Raw genomic sequence first — 8,097 nt, 5'->3', positions numbered from 1 at the left:
TATTACAAAAATTGTACATAAATAAATAATAATAATTATGATCAGGGAATTTCGATATATATCTATCCCTCTATCTAATCTATCACCCATCTATCTAATCTAATTTTCTATCTAGCTATCTAGAAAAATACTTTTGTCATTTTCAAAAATGGTTGTTTCACTCATTTATATCGGCCGCGATGGAGCGTTCTAAATGCTGATTGTAGCAGGCTTTTGCCATTACCAAAGATGGCCGCCGCATAGCCCTTTGACAGTAAAACTTAAAACATGACAGCCGCGTTGGTTGGCAATCCTTAGTAAAGATGGCCGCCGCCTGACCTGCATTGACATGTGGCAAATACTTGTAATTCCTAAGGGAAGGATGACACTTCCGGGTTTTGCCAACCATTGTATGGTGGCCATGGGAGCTGCAATCTATAGACTCAGATCAAGAAAAGCCGGTATAGTATGATGTCTTGTTAATAAGTAGTGATGTGACCTGAGCTTAGTAGGGCAGTATCTTTTTTAAGTGTCAGTGCAGCAGCATTATTATAAAATGTATATTTAGTATATGGTCAGGGGCTGAATACAGTGCTGGTAACAGCAAGGTAACCTCCAGTAAGCAATATATTAATTTATAAATGATTTGCATCTAAATAATAATATACTAACAGCATCAGTGACTGAATACAGTGCTGGTAACAGCAAGGTAACCTCCAGTAAGCAATATATTAATTTATAAATGTTTTGCATCTAAATAATAATATACTAACAGCATCAGTGACTGAATACAGTGCTGGTAACAGCAAGGTAACCTCCAGTAAGCAATATATTAATTTATAAATGATTTGCATGTAAATAATAATATACTAACAGAATCAGTGACTAAATACAGTGCTGGTAACAGCAAGGTAACCTCCAGTAAGCAATATATTAATTTATAAATGATTTGCATCTAAATAATAATATACTAACAGAATCAGTGACTGAATACAGTGCTGGTAACAACAAGGTAACCTCCAGTAAGCAATATATTAATTTATAAATGATTTGCATCTAAATATTAATATACTAACAGCATCAGTGACTGAATACAGTGCTGGTAACAGCAAGGTAACCTCCAGTAAGCAATATATTAATTTATAAATGATTTGCATCTAAATAATAATATACTAACAGCATCAGTGACTAAATACAGTGCTGGTAACAGCAAGGTAACCTCCAGTAAGCAATATATTAATTTATAAATGATTTGCATCTAAATAATAATATACTAACAGCATCAGTGACTAAATACAGTGCTGGTAACAGCAAGGTAACCTCCAGTAAGCAATATATTAATTTATAAATGATTTGCATCTAAATAATAATATACTAACAGCATCAGTGACTGAATACAGTGCTGGTAACAGCAAGGTAACCTCCAGTAAGCAATATATTAATTTATAAATTATTTGCATCTAAATAATAATATACTAACAGCATCAGTGACTAAATACAGTGCTGGTAACAGCAAGGTAACCTCCAGTAAGCAATATATTAATTTATAAATGATTTGCATCTAAATAATAATATACTAACAGCATCAGTGACTGAATACAGTGCTGGTAACAGCAAGGTAACCTCCAGTAAGCAATATATTAATTTATAAATGCTTTGCATGTAAATAATAATATACTAACAGCATCAGTGACTGAATACAGTGCTGGTAACAGCAAGGTAACCTCCAGTAAGCAATATATTAATTTATAAATGCTTTGCATGTAAATAATAATATACTAACAGCATCAGTGACTGAATACAGTGCTGGTAACAGCAAGGTAACCTCCAGTAAGCAATATATTAATTTATAAATGATTTGCATGTAAATAATAATATACTAACAGCATCAGTGACTGAATACAGTGCTGGTAACAGCAAGGTAACCTCCAGTAAGCAATATATTAATTTATAAATGATTTGCATGTAAATAATAATATACTAACAGCATCAGTGACTGAATACAGTGCTGGTAACAGCAAGGTAACCTCCAGTAAGCAATATATTAATTTATAAATGCTTTGCATGTAAATAATAATATACTAACAGCATCAGTGACTGAATACAGTGCTGGTAACAGCAAGGTAACCTCCAGTAAGCAATATATTAATTTATAAATGATTTGCATCTAAATAATAATATACTAACAGCATCAGTGACTGAATACAGTGCTGGTAACAGCAAGGTAACCTCCAGTAAGCAATATATTAATTTATAAATGATTTGCATCTAAATAATAATATACTAACAGCATCAGTGACTGAATACAGTGCTGGTAGCAGCAAGGTAACCTCCAGTAAGCAATATATTAATTTATAAATGATTTGCATCTAAATAATAATATACTAACAGCATCAGTGACTGAATACAGTGCTGGTAACAGCAAGGTAACCTCCAGTAAGCAATATATTAATTTATAAATGCTTTGCATGTAAATAATAATATACTAACAGCATCAGTGACTGAATACAGTGCTGGTAACAGCAAGGTAACCTCCAGTAAGCAATATATTAATTTATAAATGATTTGCATGTAAATAATAATATACTAACAGCATCAGTGACTGAATACAGTGCTGGTAACAGCAAGGTAACCTCCAGTAAGCAATATATTAATTTATAAATGCTTTGCATGTAAATAATAATATACTAACAGCATCAGTGACTGAATACAGTGCTGGTAACAGCAAGGTAACCTCCAGTAAGCAATATATTAATTTATAAATGATTTGCATCTAAATAATAATATACTAACAGCATCAGTGACTAAATACAGTGCTGGTAACAGCAAGGTAACCTCCAGTAAGCAATATATTAATTTATAAATGATTTGCATCTAAATAATAATATACTAACAGAATCAGTGACTGAATACAGTGCTGGTAACAGCAAGGTAACCTCCAGTAAGCAATATATTAATTTATAAATGATTTGCATCTAAATAATAATATACTAACAGCATCAGTGACTGAATACAGTGCTGGTAGCAGCAAGGTAACCTCCAGTAAGCAATATATTAATTTATAAATGATTTGCATCTAAATAATAATATACTAACAGCATCAGTGACTGAATACAGTGCTGGTAACAGCAAGGTAACCTCCAGTAAGCAATATATTAATTTATAAATGCTTTGCATGTAAATAATAATATACTAACAGCATCAGTGACTGAATACAGTGCTGGTAGCAGCAAGGTAACCTCCAGTAAGCAATATATTAATTTATAAATGATTTGCATCTAAATAATAATATACTAACAGCATCAGTGACTGAATACAGTGCTGGTAACAGCAAGGTAACCTCCAGTAAGCAATATATTAATTTATAAATGATTTGCATGTAAATAATAATATACTAACAGCATCAGTGACTGAATACAGTGCTGGTAACAGCAAGGTAACCTCCAGTAAGCAATATATTAATTTATAAATGCTTTGCATGTAAATAATAATATACTAACAGCATCAGTGACTGAATACAGTGCTGGTAACAGCAAGGTAACCTCCAGTAAGCAATATATTAATTTATAAATGATTTGCATCTAAATAATAATATACTAACAGCATCAGTGACTGAATACAGTGCTGGTAACAGCAAGGGAAGTCAAAATTAAACTTCCATTATTTAGATATAGGAGACGATTTTAAACAGCTTTCCAATTTGCTTCCATTATATAAATGTTAACAATCTTTTTATATTTACACTTTCTGAGGCTCCAGCTCCTACTGAGCATGTGCAAGATTCACAGGATACACGAATATGCATTTGTGATTGGCTGAGGGCTGTCACATGATTACAGGTATTATACACACTTTTTGAGGCACCAGCTACTACTACTGAGCATGTGCAAGATTCACAGGATACACGTATATGCATTTGTGATTGGCTGAGGGCTGTCACATGATTACAGGTATTATACACACTTTTTGAGGCACCAGCTACTACTACTGAGCATGTGCAAGATTCACAGGATACACGTATATGCATTTGTGATTGGCTGAGGGCTGTCACATGATGCATGCTTTTGCATTGTCTTTTTATTATGCATTTAAAGATTCTGCTGTGTTTAGTGGTCCTGGTGACAGTAAGGTAACACTTAAAGGTACAGTAGACACAAAACTGTTATATATTATTAGACATAGTAAAAACAACTTTATACTATAAATAATTTATTTTGCCCCATTTTCCTGTAATTTAATTCTGAAAATTAATTTAAAACTGAAAGAGCACATGTCAGCATTACAAGCCTAACCCTGTCCCATATCTGTCTCTAATTTGCAGTTTATCTTATCTTTTCTGCTGAAGCCAAACCGTGGAGATTTTGTTAATACAATGATAGTGGCAAACTCTGTCTTCTGCAGATGTACAAGCTCCTCCAAAGTAGAAAACTGGTGGGTGTCGTTTGACTGTTGCAGCGAAAAAGGTGTTAATCTGTTCTACTATTGTTCAGACTCTACTGGTATGTTATTCTATTGGAAGACTGTGGAGAATGTTGTAATTACAAGGAATGTACTGTCTTTTTAACCCTCAGGGTATAAGTGATTTGCATCTAAATAATTTTATTCTAACTGATATTTGGTGGTGCGATTACCATTTTGTTATATTTACCGTTATTACTGTTATATTCCTTAAAAAATAATCTGCTCTTTTTTTAAGTTTATTTTTGTAAAGTTTTAGTGATTTGTGGAAGTTATTTATTTACTGCCCTTTCATAGTGTTTGAATACTTATTCCAAGGATGATATGTGAGAGAGACTCCAGATAGTGTGTCACAGTGCGTTATTGTAGCTTCAAGGCTATGTGTATACATAGCCAAAAAAAGAATATTTAGCCAGAAACTTTATAGGGTAAAAAATTAACTTTTATTCCAAATTCATAAAATTAGATAGGGATAATACCCCATAACTGATTCGGACTGTCCGGTTCTGTTATGGGGTATTATCCCTCTCTAATTTTATGAATTTGGAATAAAAGTTAATTTTTACCTTATCAAGTTTCTGGCTAAACATTCTTTTTTCAGCTGTACATTTGTTGCCAATTGCCAGTACTTGTGTTGCACTGCCTCCCGGACCCGGATCCGCATCACCAGGGGGATTTACTGTTGTTACCCTTTGACTTTAAAAAATATTTTAAACTTGGAGCCAGACGGTGGATTATTACTTCTGTGCCGGATTATTACCTTTGAGCCGGTTTTACCCAGTGGAATATGCCGTAATAATTTGCCCATTGCCTACTACATCAGTGTACATCAGGATTGACAGAAAGTCGAGAGGACAATATGTCACACAGGCCTACCGCAAACCAGGAAGCGAGGGTGGCTCTAGTTACTGACGTCATCAGGTACACGAGTTGAACGCTTGATCTGCGGTCGGTGGACGGGCAGGAGCCCTGGTAAATTTGTAAGAACATTTGTATCCTCCGGTTGGGATTATGTGAGAGAGGTGTCTTGCATTCATCAGTCGTATATGGTTGGGCACAGAACATGAGAGATTGGTTGCAGACGGATAAGGGGTATATTCCATGGTTGGGTACTGAACCTCAGTTATATATATGTGTATTTAGGTGGTTCCGGCAAAGTTTGGCACATGACAATTGACTATGAGTAACATATGATAACTAACCCCCTTGATTGTATCACGGACTGAGTATAGAACATAGATCTTATATTATGAACATTGCTGAAACTCGGTGAATCTGGATTATAAACAAGGCAGATACCTGTATATATTGCCCATTGTTTTTTTTTCCTCTTTTTGATTTATGTTTATACATACTCATGTGTTTCGGTTGGGCAATATGTTAAGTGTTGTCACTGAAACTAATGCGCATGCTCACACTCCGAGATCAGTAGCACTGTGTTCTACCGAATACAGTGCAGAGACTGGCAGTTCCTTTTACAGCTACAGTCTACTCCAAAATTGTTGTTTAAAAAGATAGATAATCCCTTTATTACCCATTCCCCAGTTTTGCACAACCAACACTGTTATATTAATATACATTTTACCTCTGTGATTACCTTGTATCTAACCCTCTGCAGACTGCCCCTTATCTCAGTTATATTAATACACTTTTTACCTCTGTGATTACCTTGTATCTAAGCCTCAGCAGACTGCCCCTTATCTCAGTTATATTAATATACAGTTTACCTCTGTGATTACCCTGTATCTAAGCCTCTGCAGACTGCTCCTTATCTCAGTTATATTAATATACTTTTTACCTCTGTGATTACCTTGTATCTAATCCTCTGCAGACTGCTCCTTATCTCAGTTATATTAATATACTTTTTACCTCTGTGATTACCTTGTGTCTAAGCCTCTGCAGACTGCTCCTTATCTCAGTTATATTAATATACTTTTTACCTCTGTGGTTACCTTGTATCTAAGCCTCTGCAGTTTGCTCCTTATCTCAGTTATATTAATATACCTTTTACCTCTGTGATTACCCTGTATCTAAGTCTCTGCAGACTGCTCCTTATCTCATTTATATTAATATACTTTTTACCTCTGTGATTACCTTGTATCTAAGCCTCTGCAGACTGCTTCTTATCTCAGTGATATTAATATACTTTTTACCTCTGTGATTACCTTGTATCTAAGCCTCTGCAGTTTGCTCCTTATCTCAGTTATATTAATATACTTTTTACTTCTGTGATTACCTTGTATCTAAGCCTCTGCAGACTGCTCCTTATCTCAGTTATATTAATATACTTTTTACCTCTGTGATTACCTTGTATCTAAGCCTCTGCAGACTGCTCCTTATCTCAGTTATATTAATATACTTTTTACCTCTGTGATTACCTTGTATCTAATCATCTGCAGACTGTCCCCTTATGTCAGTTATTTTGGCAGGCTTGCATTTTAGCAAATCAGTGCTGACTCATAAATAACCCCACAGTTGTGAGCACAATGTTATCTTTATGACACACATGAACTAGTGCTGTCTAGATGTGAAAAACAGTCAAAATTCACCAGGATAAGAGGCAGCTTTCAAGGGCTAAGATATTATCATTTGTGCCTAAGCACATTTGATGATAACCCTAAATTGGAAAGTTGTTTAAAATGACATACCCTATCTGAGTCATGACAGTTTAGTTTTGTCTTGACTGTCCCTTTAATCAGTGAGCTTAGTTTTGCAGTCACAGTTGCTACACATATTTTGCAGTTATATTTTTTCAGGTGTATTTCAAAATGTTATATTTATCTGCAGTTGTTTTATGGCACTTTAGGGCTTTGATAATGTGTTTGATTCCTCCGTAGGACACTGAACCACTGAAGTGAACAAGCAGAGATGGATTACTGTTGGTTTTGGAAGAATGAGAGATATAAATCAAAGTCATCGTCCTCAACCAATGTCCTTGCAAAACGCAGGTGAAGCCACTTGCAGCAGAGCGAGCAGCGTCCCTGAGGCTTATGAAGAAGCGTTTATATCAGATCTACTGGTGTCTGAATCTGCAAATAGTAACGTACAGGTAAACTTACCCCTGGGGAAGAAACGGTTAATAAGTGACTCAGATTTAGGTTTAGCAGAGCGAGCAGCGTCCCTGAGGCTTATGAAGAAGCGTTTATATCAGATCTACTGGTGTCTGAATCTGCAAATAGTAACGTACAGCTAAACTTACCCCTGGGGTAGAAACGGTTAATAAGTGACTCAGATTTAGGTGCAGCAGAGCGAGCAGCGTCCCTGAGACTTATGAAGAAGCGTTTATATCAGATCTACTGGTGTCTGAATCTGCTATTAGTAACGTACAGCTAAACTTACCCCTGGGGAAGAAACGGTTAATAAGTGACTCAGATTTAGGTGCAGCAGAGCGAGCAGCGTCCCTGAGGCTTATGAAGAAGCGTTTATATCAGATCTACTGGTGCCTGAATCTGCAAATAGTAACGTACAGCTAAACTTACCCCTGGGGGAGAAACGGTTAATAAGTGACTCAGATTTAGGTGCAGCAGAGCGAGCAGCGTCCCTGAGGCTTATGAAGAAGCGTTTATATCAGATCTACTGGTGCCTGAATCTGCAAATAGTAACGTACAGGTAAACTAACCCCTGGGGAAGAAACGGTTAATAAGTGACTCAGATTTAGGT

The 8,097-nt window shown here is 35.5% G+C and overlaps 1 long non-coding RNA gene across 2 annotated transcripts; it reads left to right on the top strand.

Moving 5' to 3' along the window:
- Positions 1 to 402: 402 nt before the first annotated feature.
- On the top strand, positions 403 to 7,386 carry LOC128635649 (uncharacterized). 2 transcript variants are annotated; one of them, XR_008398558.1, is made up of 3 exons: positions 403 to 440; positions 4,301 to 4,410; positions 7,275 to 7,386. It is a non-coding gene; the product is annotated as an uncharacterized LOC128635649 (long non-coding RNA). The 2 variants fall into 2 exon arrangements; XR_008398559.1 differs by having other exon boundaries at positions 4,301 to 4,478.
- Positions 7,387 to 8,097: the final 711 nt, after the last annotated feature.

This window comes from Bombina bombina, chromosome 7, assembly GCF_027579735.1.
Source record: "Bombina bombina isolate aBomBom1 chromosome 7, aBomBom1.pri, whole genome shotgun sequence".
Lineage (NCBI taxonomy): Eukaryota > Metazoa > Chordata > Amphibia > Anura > Bombinatoridae > Bombina > Bombina bombina.
This window is presented reverse-complemented; position numbering and strand designations above follow the sequence as displayed.